General features: G+C 38.1%; 5 non-coding genes across 5 annotated transcripts; 3 read left to right on the plus strand and 2 right to left on the minus strand.

Moving 5' to 3' along the window:
* The first annotated feature begins 3,862 nt into the window (after positions 1-3,862).
* Positions 3,863-3,936, plus strand: TRNAT-CGU (transfer RNA threonine (anticodon CGU)). Its single transcript has one exon. It is a non-coding gene; the product is annotated as a tRNA-Thr (tRNA).
* A 14,449-nt stretch (positions 3,937-18,385) lies between these two features.
* TRNAN-GUU (transfer RNA asparagine (anticodon GUU)) lies at positions 18,386-18,459 on the minus strand. The gene has a single exon. It is a non-coding gene; the product is annotated as a tRNA-Asn (tRNA).
* Positions 18,460-19,065: 606 nt separating this feature from the next.
* On the plus strand, positions 19,066-19,139 carry TRNAN-GUU (transfer RNA asparagine (anticodon GUU)). The gene has a single exon. It is a non-coding gene; the product is annotated as a tRNA-Asn (tRNA).
* A 397-nt stretch (positions 19,140-19,536) lies between these two features.
* Positions 19,537-19,608, plus strand: TRNAA-UGC (transfer RNA alanine (anticodon UGC)). Its single transcript has one exon. It is a non-coding gene; the product is annotated as a tRNA-Ala (tRNA).
* Positions 19,609-20,143: 535 nt separating this feature from the next.
* TRNAA-AGC (transfer RNA alanine (anticodon AGC)) lies at positions 20,144-20,216 on the minus strand. The gene has a single exon. It is a non-coding gene; the product is annotated as a tRNA-Ala (tRNA).
* Positions 20,217-20,745: the final 529 nt, after the last annotated feature.

A 20,745-nucleotide genomic window follows, 5' to 3' on the forward strand; every position in this document is an offset into this window, starting at 1 on the left:
ATTCACCCCTGTTTATACATGCTGAGGTTTTTTATGATATTAGAGTTTACCATATTGATATTTATGCTATTAGACTTCCGGTGGACACCCCAGCAGGCTTTTGCCCTATTTCCTCTCAGCACTGGAGCATTCAAGCAATCTACCAACTTCAGCCAACAGAATAGCAGAGACTAAAGGCATGTGCCAACATACCCCAGCACAAAACTTGGATTGTAATTTAACTAAGCAAAGACACCCCCAAGGGAATTTTACTTTAAAATGCAAGGAAAACAACCAAAAGGAGGAAAATGGAAAAGTTCTGACAAGTTTATAACAAACTTTTTTTCAACTATCCAGTATAGTGGAGCTGCCATACTTGGGCCAACAACATAATCCATGTCTTTGTGGAGAAACTAAAAATGGCACGAAAGAAAACTAAGTTGGGAAAAGTAGGCAGATTATATCAATTGTACAGAGAGGAAGTTTGTAAAATAATTGTGAAGAAGTATAGATACACACAGGATGTATGATGGGCAACAAATCTTATTAGTTTATTAATTGGATCTTATTAAGACCAAAAGAAAAAAATTAATCTGAAGGGACATTAACAACTAGGCGCACGCATGTACACACACACACACACACACACACACACACACACATATATATATATATATATATATATATATATATATATACCTGCTATTTAAAATTTATATGAGAATTATTCCTACATGTATAGTTGGAAGTACACTTACCAATATTCCCCTGACATTTCTCTGACAAATGAATAAACTTATTTTACAACAAGTTTATTTCCATAAAAGATATTGAAACCAGCCTAGAGATTCCATGGAGTCAAAAGATTAAAGGTTTGGTTCACTGATGTAACTTTCTAGTTGCATAAATGCAAAACAACCATGAGAAGTTCCAGTTCCTCCTTCAGGTTTCTGCCCATTATGGGCACAAAGTCAAAGAAATTATATTCAACTTAACCAAGGTTACATATATCCTCACTAACTTTTTTCCCAATATGGCTAAGTAAATTTCATTTCTGTTTACTAGTAAATATCCCATCAGTGTTTCTTGCCTGTGTGTGTGAGAGACCATAGAGAATTCCCTCACCTACTGTATAATCATAATAATAACAACAATAATAATTGCCAACATTTACATAGCATTTTTTCAAAGTGCTTTACAAATATTTTTATTTCAATTTTACAACAATTCTGGGATGTTGGAACAACTGGTATCCCCATTTAACAGATGAGAATATTGAGGCAGAAAGTTGGGGAGTGAACTGCCCAGGATCACATAGCTAGTAAACGTCCGAAGCTTCAGGTCAGCACTATATACATTAGGACACCTTACTACCAGGCAAAGAAGATATCCATATTTCACAGTAAACTAAATATTTACCATCACAAATTTGACTGTAAAATGTAGAGGAGAGGTATCAAACACGAGACCTCTGGGCTGCCCCACAACATTCCCTAGTTCTGCTACAAGCAGATTAAAATGTATTTGGGAAATGTTTAATGAAATAAAATATAAGATAATATGATGTTAATATGTGGTTTCTTAAATCAAAATATGCAGCTTGTAGGGATCCTTATACATAATTTAGTGGCTTCCCATTTTTATTTGAACATCAAGTTGAAGTTATATACAAAGTTCTCAGCACTATCTGTTTATTAGTAAAGCTCAGATCTACTAACAAAGTGGGACAATAACTAGTCAATAATACAAAAAACCCAAGTGAAGGATAACAAAGTATTTTATAGCAGTTCAGATGACAGAATAAAACTGCAAGCTACAAAGGCATTCATTCTTCTGTTTGGCTATTGATGACATGATCAGAGTTGAGATTACTTTATTTGAATCTCTCTTCTGAAACCTCTTTATCTACAATAAAGATTGATAAGGTTTGAGTTATTTTCGTTTTGGACCTAGGCTACAATTAGAGTAGTTCCTTCTAGATAGATTCTTTATTAGGACCACTCCTAGTATTATCATGCTGACTTCTGCCACTAATAATAATTTCAAGCCAGAATCACCTAGCTCATGAACGGGAGTTAAAAGACAAAGATTGTCAGGCAATGGAAGCAGTCTTCAGATAACTAGAATTGCTATAATATTTTTGAGATTTCTCTTGAAAGTGGGAGATGGATAGAGTTAAAAGGTGGAAGTAATTACAAGACACAAACTTGACCTTTACGAAAGTTTCTCTGGAATGTAGATGGTAGGTAAAGTTTACAAGGGAAGGAATTCCCAAGAAAGGGAATATTAAACTGACTTGATTAAGTCTTAGCAAAATAGAATTAGAATCAATTTTCAATCTTACAATACTAGAATTATGGAGAATACAAAGTCCCACTGTGCTTCCTCAAAAGCTTTCTTTCAACAGGATTACTCCACTCCCTATAACATAATTATCTGATATACATTGAAAAGAATGACCTGATTTAACAAATTCCTAATCATGTACATCAGGAATTTTTTTAAAGGGAGAAATATGAACATTACCACAGGAAATCTAGCAAATTTACTCGTAGAAAGAAAAGGAGGAGAAATGTTTGTCTCTGCCCCTCCCCATAATTTGAGCATCTTTCTCATTCTGTATATTATGCACAGGTAGTTCCCCATAATTTTTTGAGCAAGAGAAAGATAATTTAAACAGTTACATGGAGGGTAGATTGTAAAAAGAAGTGATGGGAAGGATAAAGCCAGTCAGGAATTCTTATAGTTGACCAGGCTACTTAACGCCATCTTTCTCCAAAAACAATCAATTGCATTCGCATAAGATGGGAGAAGGCCTGGCTAAAAATTCATGTAAAAATGAGGTTTAGATGGAGTTCAAGAAAGTGTGAGTCACCACTAATGAGTTGACAATGCAGCCAAAGAAAAGATAAATTCTACCATAGATGCAATAGTAATCTGTACTGGTGTATCCACTTCTTAAATGATTCATTTATTTTAGCTGCCATGTTTTAAGAGATATGTTCATACAAACAACCACAAAAGGAGCAAAGAGACAGTCAGGGGACAAGAAACTATGCTAAAAGATGACCTGCTGAGGAAATGTTCTGTCTGCAGAAGGCTTAAAAGAAAGTAAAGGATGTAGGACTGGAAAAGTAGTAGAAAGTGTCTAATGCAAAATTCTCCTTATTTACTACTTAAAACTTAGGCTCAAAGAAGACTAAACAGGTGGCAGGGCAGAGATAGAAACCTGTATCCTTTACTCCTGTGCTTCATCTGCCTCTCCTTGACATGACAGCTGTCTTCAAGTATTTGTAGAGCTTGAAGATGAAGAGGAGACAAGACATCCCGGAGACCAGGACCTGTAAAAGTTTCAGAAAGCCTTATAAATACCGTTCGTAAGCACTCTCCCCAAATGAAATGAATTACACGTGCAGATGCTGAATCCCTCCGCCAGGAAGAACTGGATTTAAGTCATCTAGGTTAAAAGGTTTCTTCATTTTACAGATGAGGTCATCGAGGCCCGGGATGTCTCAGGGAACCGCTCCGGTCCCTTTGAGTGTAGAACAGGGTTGCAGACCTCAGCGTGTAATCTGTGCAAACCGAAGCTGCACTCGCACTTGCCAGGGGAGCGGTGTAAGAGCAGTCTGTGCTGGCTCTGACATCCCTTCCCATCTCCAGACTGTTTATTCACGGAGAGGGCGAAAGGGAAAAATGGTCGGAGATTGTCTTTAGACAAGCCTCCAGCTCTGGGCGGGAGGGAGCGGAGAAAGGGCGTAGGAAAGATTCGGGAGGGAAAGATGGGAAAGGATCCCCGCTGGCTTCTCTGAATTGGACGCAAGCAGAAAGGCTGCTTTCATCCACATTTCCTCTCTTTTACAGATCCAAAAGGACGCAGTTAGGTGGCTCCGTGGCTTAGTTGGTAAAAGCGCCTGTCTCGTAAACAGGAGATCCTGGGTTCGAATCCCAGCGGGGCCTCGGGTACTTTTTTTTTTTTTTTCCCCCCAAACCTTGCACCTGCTTTGACACAGACAAGAAAGAGATAAACAGATGCAGAGAGCTCGACTGGAATATAAAATGTGTAAATAAAGGAATAAAATAAGTGGGTCAAGAAAGATAAGTTGGCTTCAGGCTACTAAAGGATTGAATGTAAAAGTTGATGGGAAGTTGTAGAAGGTTTTGGAGAAAAGGCAAAACAAAGCTATATCCATAGGTAAGAAAGGTTATTCTGTGGCAGACCAAGTCTGGGAGACTCCGGGGTCGCCAGAGTTCTTAATTTCAGATCTCATTCTTCTCTAATTCTCACCAATATCATAACCACTTACAGTTGTGATGTAAGAAATGATGAGCAGGATGCTCCCAAAACAACCTGGAGAGACTCACTGATGCAACTGATGCAAAGTGAAATGAGCAGAACCAGGAGATCATTGTTTACAGTAATAGCAATATTGTATGGTGATCCACTATAAATAACTTAGCTGTTAGTTTCAGCAATGATCCAAGACAACTCTGATGGACTTGTGAGGATAAGTGCTATCTATCTCCAACAAAAGGCCTGGTCGATCCTTAGTACAGCTCAAAGATACTTTTTCATGACTTTATTTTTCTTAGGTTGTTCTGTTTGGGGTTTTTTGGTTGTTTTTGACATGTACCAAATGGCTTGCCTTCTGGGTGGAGACAGGAAGAAGGAGGGAGAGAATTTGGAACTCAAAATTTGAAAAAAGAATGTTAAAATAAAAAAATAACAGCAGGAGGAAAAAGAAAGCTTATTCTAACAGCAGCTGGGGTACCAGGGGAAACCAAGAGGAAAGGCCTGCTAAAAAGCTCCTAGAATGACTAAAAGGATAGAAATAAAGCCCTGACTAAGATCATTGTTGTGGAACTGTTGAGGAAAGGATGGATTCCAGAACAATGAGAGAAATTAAATGAACAGATCCCGGGAATTAGAAATAAGAGATGAGAAAAGAGAAGAATCAAAAAATCAGCCACAACTCCAATACGAATCCTGAGTCTCCCAGGTCTCCAGAATTCATAATTTCAGATCTCATCCCCCTTTAATCCCACTATTGACCATCCCTCCTTTTTTCTGCCTCTGATTACCCTTCTCTATTTTTTAATATGAGTGTTCTCTCAAGAGTAGGTCTTTGGTTAAATTTTCTTCTCTTCCTTTTATATATTATCTCTAGTAGTGAAATGAGAGGTGGTGAATGGTGGTGCTATGGAGAAAAATAGTGAAATAAAAAAAAAAATAAGTATTAGTAGAGAGGGTAAATAATTGCAATGATTTGGGGAAGTTTGGTTTGAAATGGAAGGTTATCTAAATGATGTCACGTTGACCATTGGAGATATGGGTCTAGCATTCAAAAATAGAATAAATTGAATTTAATTCAACAAGCATATATTAAGAACCTATTTACTGTGTGCCACAAACCACAGTTGGAGCAAATGATACAAAGGATATGGTTCCAAGGCCAAATGTATGAAATTCTCTCCTCATTGTTGGAGATGAATGACTTAATGCCTCAATCCTGCACAAGAGGGAGATCCAAGCCTCCTCTGACATCCAGTTTAAAAAGAGAAGATGCAATTTTTGTTTTTCTGTCCAGGTTATTTTTACCTTTTGAATCCAATTCTTCCTGTGCAATAAGAAATTCGGTTCTGCACACATATATTGTATCTAGGATATACCATAACACCTTTAACATGTATGGGACTGCCCGTCATCTAGGGGAAGGGGTGGAGGGAAGGAAGGGAAAATTTGGAATAAAAGTGACTGCAAGGGATAATGTTGTAAAAAATTACCCATGCATATGTATTGTCAAAAAAAAAAAGTTATAATTATAAAATTAATTTTTAAAAATATAAAAAAAAAGAAATTGAAAAAATTTCACACAAAAAAAATTTTAAAAAGAGAAGATGCAAGATGTCAATCTCTTTTCAGATTGCTGAGAAGAAAAAAGCTTCAGGGAAGAAGCTGATATTAGAGAAGTTGGAAGTCTGTCTATCTGTGTCTCTATCCCCAGCTTGCCACACTAGAGACTTTGGAGAATTTTCCCCTTGGGTAAAATCCTGGACTCTCTTGCTTGAGCAGAGACATTTCAATCCTAATGGGAAAGCTCATTCAATCTGTGTTATCTGGAATGTATTCTCATATGTATACTTTCTCTGGTTTCTGTTTTGCTATCAATTTAGATAAATAGGCTTTTTAATATTTGCTAAGTATTTTCAGTGTGAATATTGTGAACTGGTATTGGGTGGGAAGAGAGTCAGTCTTGGATGTATGGCTTAATTTTTTTCATTTTCCTTTTAATGAATATTGATGAGACATTTAGTTTAGATCTTATGGTTATTTTCTCCTGATTGAAAATATTTAAAGGGGCAAATAAATCTAATTTTAACCAGTAGTTTTTTGCCTCTGCTCCCAATCACTAGCTTCACTTCCTATTAGGAATTAATGTCTCCTATGAGAGAAGCTTTGAGCTACATCAGGACAGTTAAATTACAAAAGAAAAAAAGTAAATAGTTCCCTAGATAGATTATATTCAATATGGAAAAAGAAATACACACACACACATACACACACAGTCCTACAAAATATCTCTAAACACTTATGTAAGAAACAACCAAGTTGTAAAATGATCCAATTATTCTGGAGAGCAATCTGGAATTATGCCCAAAAGACTATAAAAAACATACCCTTTAACAGTGCCCGTATTGTATCTGTATCCCAAGGAAATCATAAAGGGGGGAAGAGGACCCACATGTGCAAAAATGTCCAATTGAGTTTTTAAGTGAGATGTTTTGCTCTTTGTGGTATCAAAGAATTGGAAAATGAGTAGATGACCATCAATTGGGAATTGGCTGAACAAATTGTGGCATATAAAGGGAATGGAATATTAGTGTTCTATAAAAAATGATGGACAAGCTGATTTTAGAAAGGCCTGGAAAGATTTGCATGAACTAATGCTGAGTGAAACAAGTAGAACCAGGAATACATTGTACACAATAACAACAAAAATGTGCCATGATCAACTATGAAAAACTTGGTTCTTCTCAGAGGTTCAGTGATCTAAAGCAATCCCAATAGACTTTGGACAGAAAATGCCATCTGCTTCCAGAAAAAGAATTAAGGAGACTAAATGTAAATCAACATATGCTATGTTCATTTTTTTTTCCTCTCTGCCGTGGTTTTTCCCTTTTGCTCTGATTTTTCTCTCCCAACATGACTTCATAGAGCAATGTATGTTAAAAATAAATTTTAATTTTAAAAAAGAAACAAAGAAGGGGGGACACATGTTAATTTACTCCCTTTGAGAGCTGCCTGGGGCACAAAGTACAAGGAGATATAAGAACTCAACTAGAGTCATTTAAAATGTGTCAAAAATTCTTCCTGAATCCTTTGCTAGAAAACTACCCCCTGTGTCACACTTCTTCCCGGAGTTGTTAAACCTTCGTTTCCACCAGCTGCACTACTTAGATTTGAATTCATTGTTATCATACTTCCTGGAAATCTCTTCACTACTAAACTCATCATCCTGTGAGACTTAATCAGTTTTAATACTCACCCCTCTTCATGATTTTCTGCCCTCTAATTGGAGGACTGGCAAATAACTCCTCTCAAATCCTCTTTTTAAGAAGAGTTCAAAAAGTTTTTCTCACCAACGGCATGAAATAGTTTCAAGATTATACCATGCTTCTGCACTAGTTTCCACTTTCCTCACCCCCCTCTTTGGTTTTCTTTTGTGAGTTGTCTTTCCCCATTAGACTACAAGGTCCTTGAGGGCAAGAAAACTGTCTTTCTTTTTCTGATTTGAATCCCCAGAGATCAGCACTGTACCTGGCACAGGTACTAAATCCTAGGAATACAGATAAGAAAAAGAAAAACTGTCCCCCTGCCCTCAAAGAGTTTGCTATCCAATGAAGGGAAATAATATGCAAATAGCCATGCACAAAGAAGATAAATAGGGAGTAACTTCAAAGGGAAGGTACTAAAATTAAGGAGGACTGGAAAATATTTAGTAGACAGTGAGACTTTAGCACTATAAACAAAATAAATACCAAGTAGCATAGCAGGAAGAAAGAAGTACTAAACATATCAGGGAATAGGGTTCTCAGGAGGAAGCATTTGAGCTATTCCTTGAAGGGATTTAGATATTCCAAGTGGCAGAGGTGAGGAGACAGAGCAATCCAGCTATGGACAGGAAATGAGATGGAGCAGATGGGGAACATTAAGTCAGCCATTTCAGTTGGGATCTACAATGCTGGGAGGGGAAGTAATTTGCAATAAACTAGAGAGATAAGTAAGAGCCAAATGTATAAAAGCTTTAAATGTTAAACAGAAATTAGATGTTATCAGAAAGACAGCAGGAAGCTATTGAACCTTCTTGAGAAAGAAGGAAATTGTCCTAGTCACACTGCTTTCAATTCTGACAACTGTCTGGACCCAAGGCAGAGATTTGGAAGTCCTCTTGATAAAAGTTGTAAGCATGAGAGTGTGAAATCTCCAGATAGTGACTATGGAGAACATAACAACACCCACTTTTAAAAGGTATGATTGAGAAAGCAAGAGTCAGCCAACCTGTTGGTAAGATAAAGGAAAACATGTTCAGGGTAATTTTCCTTTATGAAGTTTAGGTGAAATCACAACTATACCAGACTGAAACAAGATGGACCAGTTTCTGGATATAGGACAGAAGGAGTCTTTAGTGGAGAAGGATATAGTGACCTGGGCCCCTGAGTCCAGTAGTGATTCCTTAACATTAAATTTATAAAAAAATAAAAATTAATCACAAGAGTAGAGATGGAACAGTGGCGTGACCCTGTGACCAAGAATTGAACCCTAAAATGGAAGAAAGCAGAGAATTCTGACCACCAGTGAATGGCATTATTGTTCACAAGAGATTTCTTCTGATGGTCAAAGAGTTTCCTCCCACCCAATTTCACCCTCTCAAAATAAAATTCAACATTGCCTCACTCTGACATCTCAGATTTCTCAAAATTGAGGAAATGCTTCCAACTTCCCAAGATAATTAGGAGGAGAAATGCCCTTGGGAGTTCCTGGCAATGGAATTCAGTGGTCCACAAGCACAGACAATGAGTATTCAAAGGTCTAACATTGCTCTCTGGGAACTTGAGTTCAAAAGGTAATGGGAAGGAAATTTGGTAATTTCAGTCAGTGGGATTCACCAGGCTTGGATTGACAATACCATTCAAGAGAATAATAAATGAAAACTGGGTTGAGAACAAAAATGAGGTGAATGGGAGAAAGGTTATGTTTGTCTCTAAGATCATAATAATTTACTGCCAAGTAAATTATCCAGAGCATTCTGGAATCTCCTGCTTCCATTTTCCTGAAGTCTTTAATGTTTCTAAGTGAATAGTCTATCCTTAGCCTTCTGATGTCCTGAAATTCTTAGAAATTTATCTTTGACCTTCAATTTGGAGGTCACACCTTGGTAAAGGAAAGGGAATATCTGTGGCCAGAATGTGTGACTAATGTGGGTTTTCTTCTAAAGAAAGCTATATTTGGCTCAAATGCTGGAGCTTATTTTGAAATAAGAGTTCAAGGACCAAAGGCCTGCTTGATTTTTTGAAATTCCCACAAACCATTCCACATGTTCTAAAGCTGCATCCTTTGTGAGAAGGAAAAACTGATGCTCATATCCAAAAACTAATTTGTGTACTGGTTTAGACTTCTCCTCTATTGTATGAATATTCAGTCTGCCTAATGTCCTAGAAATGGCTTCATCATAGTTCTCAAGTTAAATGATGATGGGGTTGATAAGCATCTCCAGACCTTTAAAAGGCAAGACTGAGCTATTTCAATGGGTTTAAGAAAAAAGCATGAGACTAGAAGAATATGAATAGGACATAATAGAGATGCAAAATAAAAGGAACAGAAAACAGAGAAAATCAATGAGGCACTACAAAAAATGCACATATCAGAAGGATGTTTGGTATTTATAACTGCTCTTTCTGTGATGACTAAGAGTTGAAAATCAAGGGACTGCCCATCAACGGGAAATGGCTGAGCAAGCTATGGTATAGGATCATGATGGAATATTATTGTATAATAAGAAATGAAAAGATGATTTCAGAAAAACCTGGAAAGATTTACATAAACTTGTGTGAGATGGAAAGATGAAGAACTTAAAGATGAGTATTTTATGAACCCTCTCTTGTTTGTTATTTTCCTGTGTCCTGCATAAGCATAATATATGCAAACATATTTACTTAACAGTAGTCAGTGACATTTATCAATATTTAGTCTATTAGTTTGACCACTGTCAGCTTGATTATCTAAAGCCTGAAGGCCTAAATTTCTGTTTCCTAGAAATCAGGTTGACGTGGGTTATGGTCCCTTTAAGAAACTAATCCTTTCAGATGGATTTATTCCTTTCTGATTCCCAGCTCCTCCTAGCTGATATATTAACAATTCAAGAAGCTAAGACCTTTGATTCACAAATCCTAGTCAAAAGCACCCTTTTGAATTCCAATAGAAGATCCTGGCCTGTCCCAGCCCCCTACAGGATCTGAGCCAATTTGGGACTCCACACACAGACCCCTTTATAAAAGAGCCAAGCTGGAGTCCTCTCTTTGCAGAGGTTCTTACACCTGGCATGCCAAGGATCTCTGCCCACTGGAACACTAGTTCCAGTGCCCTCTTATCTCTACCTTCACCTTTTACTAACTAGACTTTAACCTTGCTTGCAAACCCCATAACAAACCTCTTTTATCAATCTAGGTTTTTGGGTCTGTAAATTCCTTTACAGGGGACTCTTGTGCCTCCACTAGACCTCATTTAACTCCATATCCTTGCGCCAAATCCAAAGGGGGTGCAGGGGGGCTTTATTTGACTCCCTGTACCCCGAACCTGCCACTAGACCTCAATTAAACCCTAATTTCATTTAGGTACCCCAATTCTAAACCTCATCAAGATGATTTTGGGGAAACTGAAACCTTCCATTCCAATTTTTCTGGGTAGCAACAACCAATTAGATGGCCTCCTGACTCTCAATACTCTCTAACAGGTGATGTAATCTCTCTGGTAACAAAATCTATAAAAGCTGTGTGTATTCACTGATTCTTTAGCTCTCCTGCTGTGAGTACTTTCACTTTCCTTTTTTGCTCATGGCTGGACTACCCACTTCTCATGAAATTCTCTAATAAACAATTTTCTGCTTTCTACTTTGAGTAGTCATTTTGGGTAAGGGTCTTTTATGTCCCACACAAACTGATGCAAGATGAAGTGAGTAGAACCAGGAGAACACCCCCATCCCTCAAAAAAGAAACTATCACAGGAAGGAAGATACAACAGTGCTGCTGAAAAAGCAAAAAACAAAAACAAAAACCTAAATCAAATGTCAACAGCAAAGATGTGGAAACTAACCAGTGAACTATAAAAAGTTCACTCTGGTAATGGCTCAACTTATCTATTTCAATCCTCATGGGTGGGACCCAACATTTTCTCTTATTGTCTTATACAGTTTTCATCAAGAACAGTTCCCATTGGATGCTAACGGTTCCCATGAGATGGTAAAGGTGTGGTCCACCAATGAAGGGAAAGGAAGTTAGATCTATTGTGTATCTCAACAGTGTAACGTGAAATATGATTATATTCCACTTAGCTCTCAATTCAGAGAATGAATTACACTGCTTTGTATAAAAATGGATCACAATACTTTGTGTAAAAATGAATTGCTTACACTGCTTTTTGTTTAATCAATATTGGAGGATGCAGGCATCAATCCCATAACTCACATACTCTACCACTTGAGTTAATCCCCCATCTCACATAGCCCCCCAACAAGTGCACCTTCTCCCAGGTAGGGAGAGAAGTAGTTTTGTATAAGTGGCAAATCTTTCTGAGGCAAGAAATAAAACTAGAACCTGGCGAGGAACAATGGATATTAGACCTAATCTTTGAGTCTTGTCCTCCCATTATTTTCCCATTTTTTTTTCAGGACCTTTCTTTTTGTCCTTGGCCCACAAGAGAAACAGTAGAGAAAGAGAGCTAAGAGTCACTATGGATTTGGGTGGGAAGGATTTCAATATGTTTCACAAAATGATAAAAGGAAGTCTTATCCCTCCTTCTTGGACTTAGTTATAGTTTTTGTATTTTAAGTTTTAGTTATTGTAGAAACACCACCCTAAAAAGAAACTATCACAAGAGGGAAGACACAATAGTGCTATAGGAAAGAAAGAGGATTTGGGACAAATAATTGAATCTCAACAGCAATCTCAAACTGGAAACAAAGCAGTGAACTTATAAAAGGTTCATTCTAGTACTGGCCCAAACAATCTATTTCAATGGACATAAGTGAAAAGTGTGTTAGATGCATTTTCCTTCTCAGGTTTGCTCATCTTTGCAGTTCAGCAAAAAGTTCACACAGGGGGAAAACTGGGACACTGATACATTGTTGGTGGAGTTGTGAAAGAATCCAGCCATTCTGGAGAGCAATTTGGAACTATGCCCAAAAAGTTATCAAACTGTGCATACCCTTTGACCCAGCATTGCTGTTATTGGGCTTATATCCGAAGGAAATACCAAAGAAGGGAAAGGGACCTGTATGTACCAAAATGTTTATGGCAGCCCTTTTTGTAGTGGCTAGAAACTGGAAAATGAATGGATGTCCATCAATTGGAGAATGGTTGGGAAAATTATGGTATATGAAGGTTATGGAATATTATTGTTCTGTAAGAAATGACCAACAGGAGGAAAACAGAGAGGCTTGGAGAGACATCAACTGATGCTGAGTGAAATGAGCAGAACCAGGAGATCACTATACACTTCAACAATGATACTGTACGAGGATGTATTCTGATGGAAGTGGATATCTTCAACATAGAGAAGAGCTAATCCAATTCCAATTGAACAGTGATGGACAGAATCAGCTACACCCAGAAAAGAAACACTGGGAAATGAACATTTTTTGTTTGTTTGTTTGTTTTTTTGTTTTTCTTCCCAGATTATTTTTGCCTTCTGAATACAATTCTTCCTTTGCAACAACAACAACAAAATTTGGTTCTGCACATATATATTGTACCTAGGATGAGATATTTAATATGTATGGGAATGCCTGCCATCTAGGGGAAGGGGTGGAGGGAAGGAGGGGAAAAATTCGGAACAGAGGGAGTACAAGGGATAATGTTGTTTAAAAAAAAAAAAAATTACCTATGCATATGTACTGTCAAAAAAAAGTTATAATTATAAAATTAAAAAAAAAAGTTCCCACAGGATGATGGTGAATTACTGCCCTATTTCCTGGAGAAAAGATATCAGGTGTTCTATCAAGTCCTAACTGACATTGCTGTTGTAATAATGAAGGGGACTAGAAAGTCTCTGTCCTGTGAGAGAGCCATTCACTGCTAAATGTGAAAGAAATCAAAACTAGAGGATGTGAGCATTGACCCTACTCCCTCTTAAGCAAACATTCTACATCTGAGCTGATCCCCCCTCTAAAAAGACCATCCCAATTTCTCCTAGCACCTGCAGGTGGAGGAGAGGAGAAAGGAAGCTAGTTTGTGTTTCATAAAAGGTCAGCCTTCCTGAGAGAAGAGCAGGAGTTTGGAGAGAAAAAGATCAGTGTTGAGCCATCATCTAAATCAGAGAAGTGGAAAGGATAGATTAGGAAACTAGTTATACTCTGAAGACATTGGAGAAATGGGGCAAGTAGAATACGGATTCAAAGTTCTTATTCATCTGATCTCCAAGCAACTAACTAGATATTGGAAAGGGAACATTTCCAGCCATTTTTCCTCCAAACTTCAGTCACATCTTTGGGTCTCTTTTGGAGGTGGCTATAACATTAAGGCCTGCCTACCTCCCTTTCTCTGATTTCCTGCTTTCTTAAGACTCCACCATCTTTCTGCACATCACTTTAAGCTGACTCTATGTCCTCTCCATGTCCCCTCCTCCCCATACCACTACTGCTCTGATTTTAGTATCTGAATCTTAAGGAAAGCAGAAGAGACTTCTTCAGATTCTGAGTCAGATTTCCAGTAATTTCCAGAGTTCAAATTAGCTGTTACAGTGACCCCATGAACTTATTCCAGTAACTCCAGGAACCCTTATCAACCTTTAAGATGAATCAAACCTTTGGCACTTTGAGCTAAAATGTTTTGGGAAGACATCTTTGTACAATTTGTAGAATAGTAAGGATCATGGTAAGTGTCTTATCAGGAAGAAAGGAGAAGTTGAGGATGCAGGAAGCAAAGGGAAATTCTGTGGAATTGATTCCTTTGGGTAAATAATCTGCCCAAGAAACAGTCTCAGAGACAGCCAGATAAAAAAGCTCAAAGAGGTCAGTAATAATATCCCAAACCTTTCCAACACTGCTTCAACAGGAATCTGCACTCAACATCTCATAGAGTCAGATGAACCTCTTTGTCCTCCCTGGGCTCCAAGGTTTATTTGGTTGAGTTTTCTCAGGATCAGTTTCTCTATCTTTCCCTTTTCCTCTTCCTGCCTATGGCAAATTGTCATTGGGTTCTTTGGAGAATGAATCTGTTTTTGTTTTGCTTTGAAGAATTGAATCTACTTTTGCTCTTTTACATATGGTAAGATGCCCAGACTTGGACTTTTTTTTTTTTTTTTTAATTTAGAAATTTTTTTTCACAGTATATATGCATGAGTAATTTTTTTTATAATATTATTCCTTATATTCATTTTTCCAAATTATCCCCCCCTCCCTCTATTCCCTCCCCCCGATGACAGGCAATCCCATACATTTCACATGTGTTACAATAAAACCTAGATACAATATATGTGTGTAAATACCATTTTCCTGTTGCACATTAAGTATTGGATTCCGAAGGTATAAGTAACCTGGGTAGATAGACAGTAGTGAATTTACATTCACTTCCCAGTGTTCCTTCTCTGGGTGAGGTTGTTTCTGTCCATCATTGATCAACTGGAAGTGAATTGGATCTTCTTTATGTTGAAGATATCCACTTCCATCAGAATATATCTTCATACAGCACTGAAGTGTACAGTGATCTTCTGGTTCTATTCATTTCACTCAGCATCAGTTGATGTAAGTCTCTCCAAGCCTCTCTGTATTCCTCCTGCTGGTCATTTCTTACAGAGCAATAGTATTCCAAAATCTTCATATACCATAATTTACCCAACCATTCTCCAATTGATGGGCATCCATTCAACTTCCAGCTTCTAGCCACTATGAAAAGGGCTGCCACAAACATTTTGGCACATACAGGTCCCTTTCCCTTTTTTAGTAATTCTTTGGGATATAAGCCCAGTAGTAGTATGGCTGGGTCAAAGGGTATGCACAGTTTGATAACTTTTTGGGCATAGTTCCAAATTGCTCTCCAGAATGGTTGGATTCTTTCACAACTCCACCAACAATGCATCAGTGTCCCAGTTTTCCCACATCCCCTCCAACATTCATCATTATTTGTTCCTGTCATCTTAGCCAATCTGACAGGTGTGTAGTGGTATCTCAGAGTTGTCTTAATTTGCATTTCTCTAATCAGTAGTGATTTGGAACACTCTTTCATATGAGTGGAAATAGTTTCAATTTCATCATCTGAGAATTGTCTCTTCATATCCTTTGACCATTTATCAATTGGAGAATGGTTTGATTTCTTATAAATTAGGGTCAGTTCTCTATATATTTTGGAAATGAGACCTTTGTCAGAACCTTTAACTTTAAAAATATTTTCCTAATTTGTTACTTCCCTTCTAATCTTGTTTGCATTAGTATTGTTTGTACAGAAACTTTTTAGTTTGATGTAATCAAAATCTTCTATTTTGTGATCAATAATGATCTCTAGTTCTTCTCTGGTCATAAATTCCTTCCTCCTCCACAAGACCTGGACTTCTTCTGACAAAAAGAGTCCCTAATGTCTGAGCTATTGGACAAGAGGCCTGATGGTCATTCATCCTTTTCAAAATGTTTCTTGCCCTGCTACATTCTGTAAAAGGAGTTCAACATATTCAAAATCCAGTCCATTTTCTTTCTCCCTAGTCCTACTACCTCCCCTCCCCCCCCCCTTTCATTTTTTTGGTTCATGATAACACCTATTCACTTAATGTCTGGAACTGATAACATATTTTGCAGTCTTTCCTCTCCCTCTCCTCTTACATCCTATCAGTTACTAGGCCCTACAGAAGATCCATTTTTGTGGTTTTCTCCAACAATGCTCAGAAGCAGTAAAGGAATACAAGACAAATCATGTGATCGGCTTGTCCAGGCATAAGATTTTACAGGTTTGGAGTGCCAGAAAGTCAGGATAACAAAAAGATTCTGTGGGAGTTCTTAGTGAGGAATTAAAGGGATCAAAGAGGATTGTTTGTAAGCAAGTAAAATTTTTTAAAATAATATTTTGAAATACATGTAAAATGTAAAAAAAAAAAATTAATTTTGGGCTCTAAATTTTTTCCCTCTCACCCTCCCCTATCCTCTCATTGAAAATGCAAGCAAGTTGATATAGGTTACACATTTGCAATCATGGAAAACATATTTCTATATTAAACATGTTATTGACCATGCTATAGACCAAGAAGAAAGAAAAAACTCACTATAAAAGCTAAAGAAAGTGAAAAATAGCATTCATCAATGTTTATTCAGGTTCTCTCAGTTCTTTCCCTGAAAGTGGATAGCATTTTTTTATCAAAAGTCCTCGGAATTATCTTACATAATTGTATTGCTGAAAATACCTAAGTCATTCACAATTGATTATCATATAATATTGCTGTTATTGTTCTGGTTTTGCTCACTTCACTCTGTATTAGTTCATGTGATTTTTTTAGGTTTTTCTGAAATCTTCCTGCTTGTTATTTCTCATAATATTCCTTTATAATCATATACCACAACTTGTTCAACCGCTTCCTAATTGATGGATTTCCCCTCGATTTCCAATTCTTTGACACCACAACAAAGAGCTACTATCAATATGTTTTCCATTTTTAAAAATCATTTTGGGATATAGACTAGTAGTGGCATTCCTGTCTTAAACTTTCAGCACAATTCCTAATTGTTCTTAAGACTGGTTGGATCAATTCATAACTCTTATCAACAATGTATTAGTGCTCCAAGTTGTTTTAATTTACAGTTCTCTAGTCAATAATGATTTAGAACATTTTTTCATATGACTATGGGTAGCTTTTATTTCTTCATTTGAAAACTGCTTGTTCATACCTTTGGAACATTTATCAACTGGGAAATGATTTGTATTCTTATAAATTTGACTCAGTTCTCTATAGAAATTAGACCTTGATCAGAATGAGTTCCTGTGAGGGGGGAAATTCCTAGCTCTGCACTTTCTATCTAATGTTGGTTGCATTGGTTTTGTCTGTGCAAAATTTCAAATATGCCCATTTAGGAAAGGATTGTGCTCGCACCCTGGACTGCGTCATCAACCAGCCTCCGATCAGAGTGGAAAGTGTCTCAAAGGAGGTCATCCATTCTCCCCTTTCAGGTATGAGGAAGCTCAGACCGGAGGTCACCCGCAGTAACCCAATGATAGTGAGAGGCCAAGCCTGAATTGTTTCAGGGACTCCTGCCAAGTGTGCTCAGAGACACAACCAAGTAAATTCTGGAATCCTTTCCACTGCTTCTTCCCATTCCCATAGTTATCTGTTTCTAGGATCTGCATGAGCAATTCTTTCTTAAGTTTTATTTTGCCAGTTGCTCAAAATAAACACTTTTGCTGTTGTTGTTCCAAGTTGGTAGTACTAATGTACTGAATTGTAAGGAGGAATGGTGGAGGTGTTGGATAGCACAATAGAGAGCTAGTTTCCAGTTTTAAGGCCTATCCCTTAGAACTGAAATAAAATCGTTACTCTAGGGATTGGGACTACTAGCAATGGATGCAGGTTCTGAAGTGGCGAATGTAAGGTCAGGGAAAGCTTGCTAAAAAGGACAACAAACGATGAACCTTGGAAGTTTGTGTGTTATCACTGTATAATTCTTCACTTCACTCAGCATCCATTGCCAAAGGTCTCCCTGTTTTGCTCTGAGATGATCCTTTTGGTTGTTCCCTCAGGCATAGTAACAGTTCATTACATGTCTGTGCCATCATGGGGCCATTCATACAGGACAGCCCTGTAATGTTCAGTTTCTAGCTCTCACGAAACTCTTCAGGCGCTTTGTAACAGTCCATCACTTGCTCCTCTTTCTGCTTCTGGAGGATTACATTTTCCCATTGTTTTTGTTTCTTTTCACGGTTTTCTGTCTTTTGTCCTCTCTAGCCATTTTCCCTGCACTCTATAGTTGATAACAGAAGCAGAAATCCGATCAGAAAAAGGACTGTGAAAGAGAAGGGAGGGGAAGAAAAGTCTCTCAATAGAGGAGGTCAAGAAAAGTGACTAGGAATTAATGAGTCAGGAGTACCAGAAGACAGGGAACTGCCTAAGTACGATGCCCAAGGAAGGGCTGAAAGGTATCACAATTAATAAAGGAAAGACCGTCCCTGGGTGGGCTCGAACCACCAACCTTTCGGTTAACAGCCGAACGCGCTAACCGATTGCGCCACAGAGACCACGCTGTTTAAAATGTTAGACCAGAAGTAGTAAAGAATTTTGCCCATTTCCGTTTCCTTCCTCTGAGGTTTTAAAAATGAGGATGGTAAAGTTTTTCTAATATTCCACTAACTTCAAAGTCGTCATTTTGAACAAACAGAAACTATCAAATACCAACAAGGAATTCGGATTCCTCCCAATAGACACGTCTCCCCGTCAGAGATACCACAAACCAGACACGAGGATTTCCATTACGTTTTCTTCCGGGGGTGGGGTGGGGAGGGAAGTAGAGAGGGGGGGAACTCCTTATTTGACCTTCCTCATTCCTTCCCTCCCTCCTGCAGCTTGGGCATAATTAGCTTCAAGATGCTTTTCCACTCCCTGAAACAGGCCCAGTGCTTGTTGGTAGGAGATGAGCACTTTGGGATGTTTCCTGCTTTGACCAAAAGGGAAGGAAAAAGAATCTCAGACGTTAAAATCTGAATTTTCCTTCTTCCTGTGACTTGTTTTCTGAACGTGATTTTTCAGATTTCGAATGTAACTTGGAGGACTTGCAGTCTTACTGAACATGTAGAACAAGATGTAGTTTTTGTCTGGATCAGGCTCCGATAACTGATCTTTGCGTCGTCTCTGTGGTGCAATCGGTTAGCGCGTTCGGCTGTTAACCGAAAGGTTGGTGGTTCGAGCCCACCCAGGGACGAAGTTGTTTTTAAAACGTCTTTAAAAGATTTCAACGCAGGGAAGATCTTTGCTTGAAAATGTCAGTTTAATCATTCAACTAATTTCTCCTGACTTAAAGGATGTAGTAAAGATAAAGCAGAAATTGTATGTATATAAAACCACCTTTCGTTAACCAGCATCTCCGTTCGCTTTGGATGTTAATTTTTTCCCTCCATTTCTGAGTCCTAAGAGACTTCCATGAAACGGTCATGAATGGCTCAACATTTAGGGATAGAAAAGGATAAGGAAAATTCTTTGATTATTGGGATCTAAGTGGTATTGATATGTCTTTAAATAACATTATTTATCCTTATCCCGCTAGAGAAAATAGATGACATGGTAATTAAGAAAATCGGTGCCCTTTTCTTAAAGACGCGGGGGATGTAGCTCAGTGGTAGAGCGCACGCTTTGCATGTGTGAGGCCCCGGGTTCGATCCCCGGCATCTCCAGTAGCTTTTCTCATACAAATTTCTATTCTCCACGTCCCTTTCGCTATCCTTCTTTCCGCATGTATATTCCTCCTAACCACGGTTTGGGATTTCAAAATGTCAATATTTTAGAGGTACCCAAATAAAGCAGTGTCACTCTCTTGCATGTAATAGTTCTTTAGGGACAGGCGTAACCTTTACACGGTCACCGGAGACATCCAGGAGAAAAGGCTTCTGCAGACAAATGGGAAAACTACTCTCTTTGGCACAGCTTCACTCATGCTCTCAAGAAGTCAGATAGAATTTGATATATACAATCCTTTCCCCTATAGAGTGAACAGTGTGGTTTTGTTGTCCCTCTCTCCCCCTGGATGTTTCTTTCGCCCCCAGCGCACCTCACTGGTGCATTCTTCCCTGCTTTGTCCTTAAGGTTGAATGTCCGATTTTAACATTACGAATGACGTCCCATCGCATAGTTCCTAAAGGATTTGGAGACGTGAAGTATATGAAGAGGAGAGGAGAGGAAGAGAATAGCTCAAATAAAGGAAATCAAAACTGGAGGATGCGGGCATCGATCCCGCTACCTCTCGCATGCTAAGCGAGCGCTCTACCATTTGAGCTAATCCCCCCCACAAAAATCATGTGTTTACAAACCTCGTCAAACGAAAATTGAGAAGCTGGTGTCTAAACAGATGAGAGGAAGGAGGGTTATTACCAAATAATCAATCTTTAAGAAAATTCCTGTTTAAAAAAAATTTTTACTAAACACCATTTGCATAGAATTTACCTGCTATTCAATTACACGCCTCCGACTTTTTCAATGTGAAATGTCCTCAGGAGTACAAAAACTGTTTATCTTCAGTCCATCTATTGGCGGAGGAGTTCAAGAGGCGAAGAAGACTGAATTATGCATTTCTCTCCCTCCACATACTCTCCTCCACCCCCCAATTTCCTAAAAGCTGCCTGCGTTCTTGTTCTTGTAGTGATCTTCCAGTCAAACTTTGACCCCGGTACTCGGACCGAGTTTCTCTAGGCTGATAATAATTAACTTTTTAAAATTTCAACAGCTAGAAATCAAGTCAAAAGTGGAAGATGAATTTCAATTCAATTTCAAATTCAAATGCAGCAGCTAGAAATCAAGTCAAAAGTGAAAGATCA

This window comes from Sminthopsis crassicaudata, chromosome 6 (assembly GCF_048593235.1).
Source record: "Sminthopsis crassicaudata isolate SCR6 chromosome 6, ASM4859323v1, whole genome shotgun sequence".
NCBI classification, from domain to species: domain Eukaryota; kingdom Metazoa; phylum Chordata; class Mammalia; order Dasyuromorphia; family Dasyuridae; genus Sminthopsis; species Sminthopsis crassicaudata.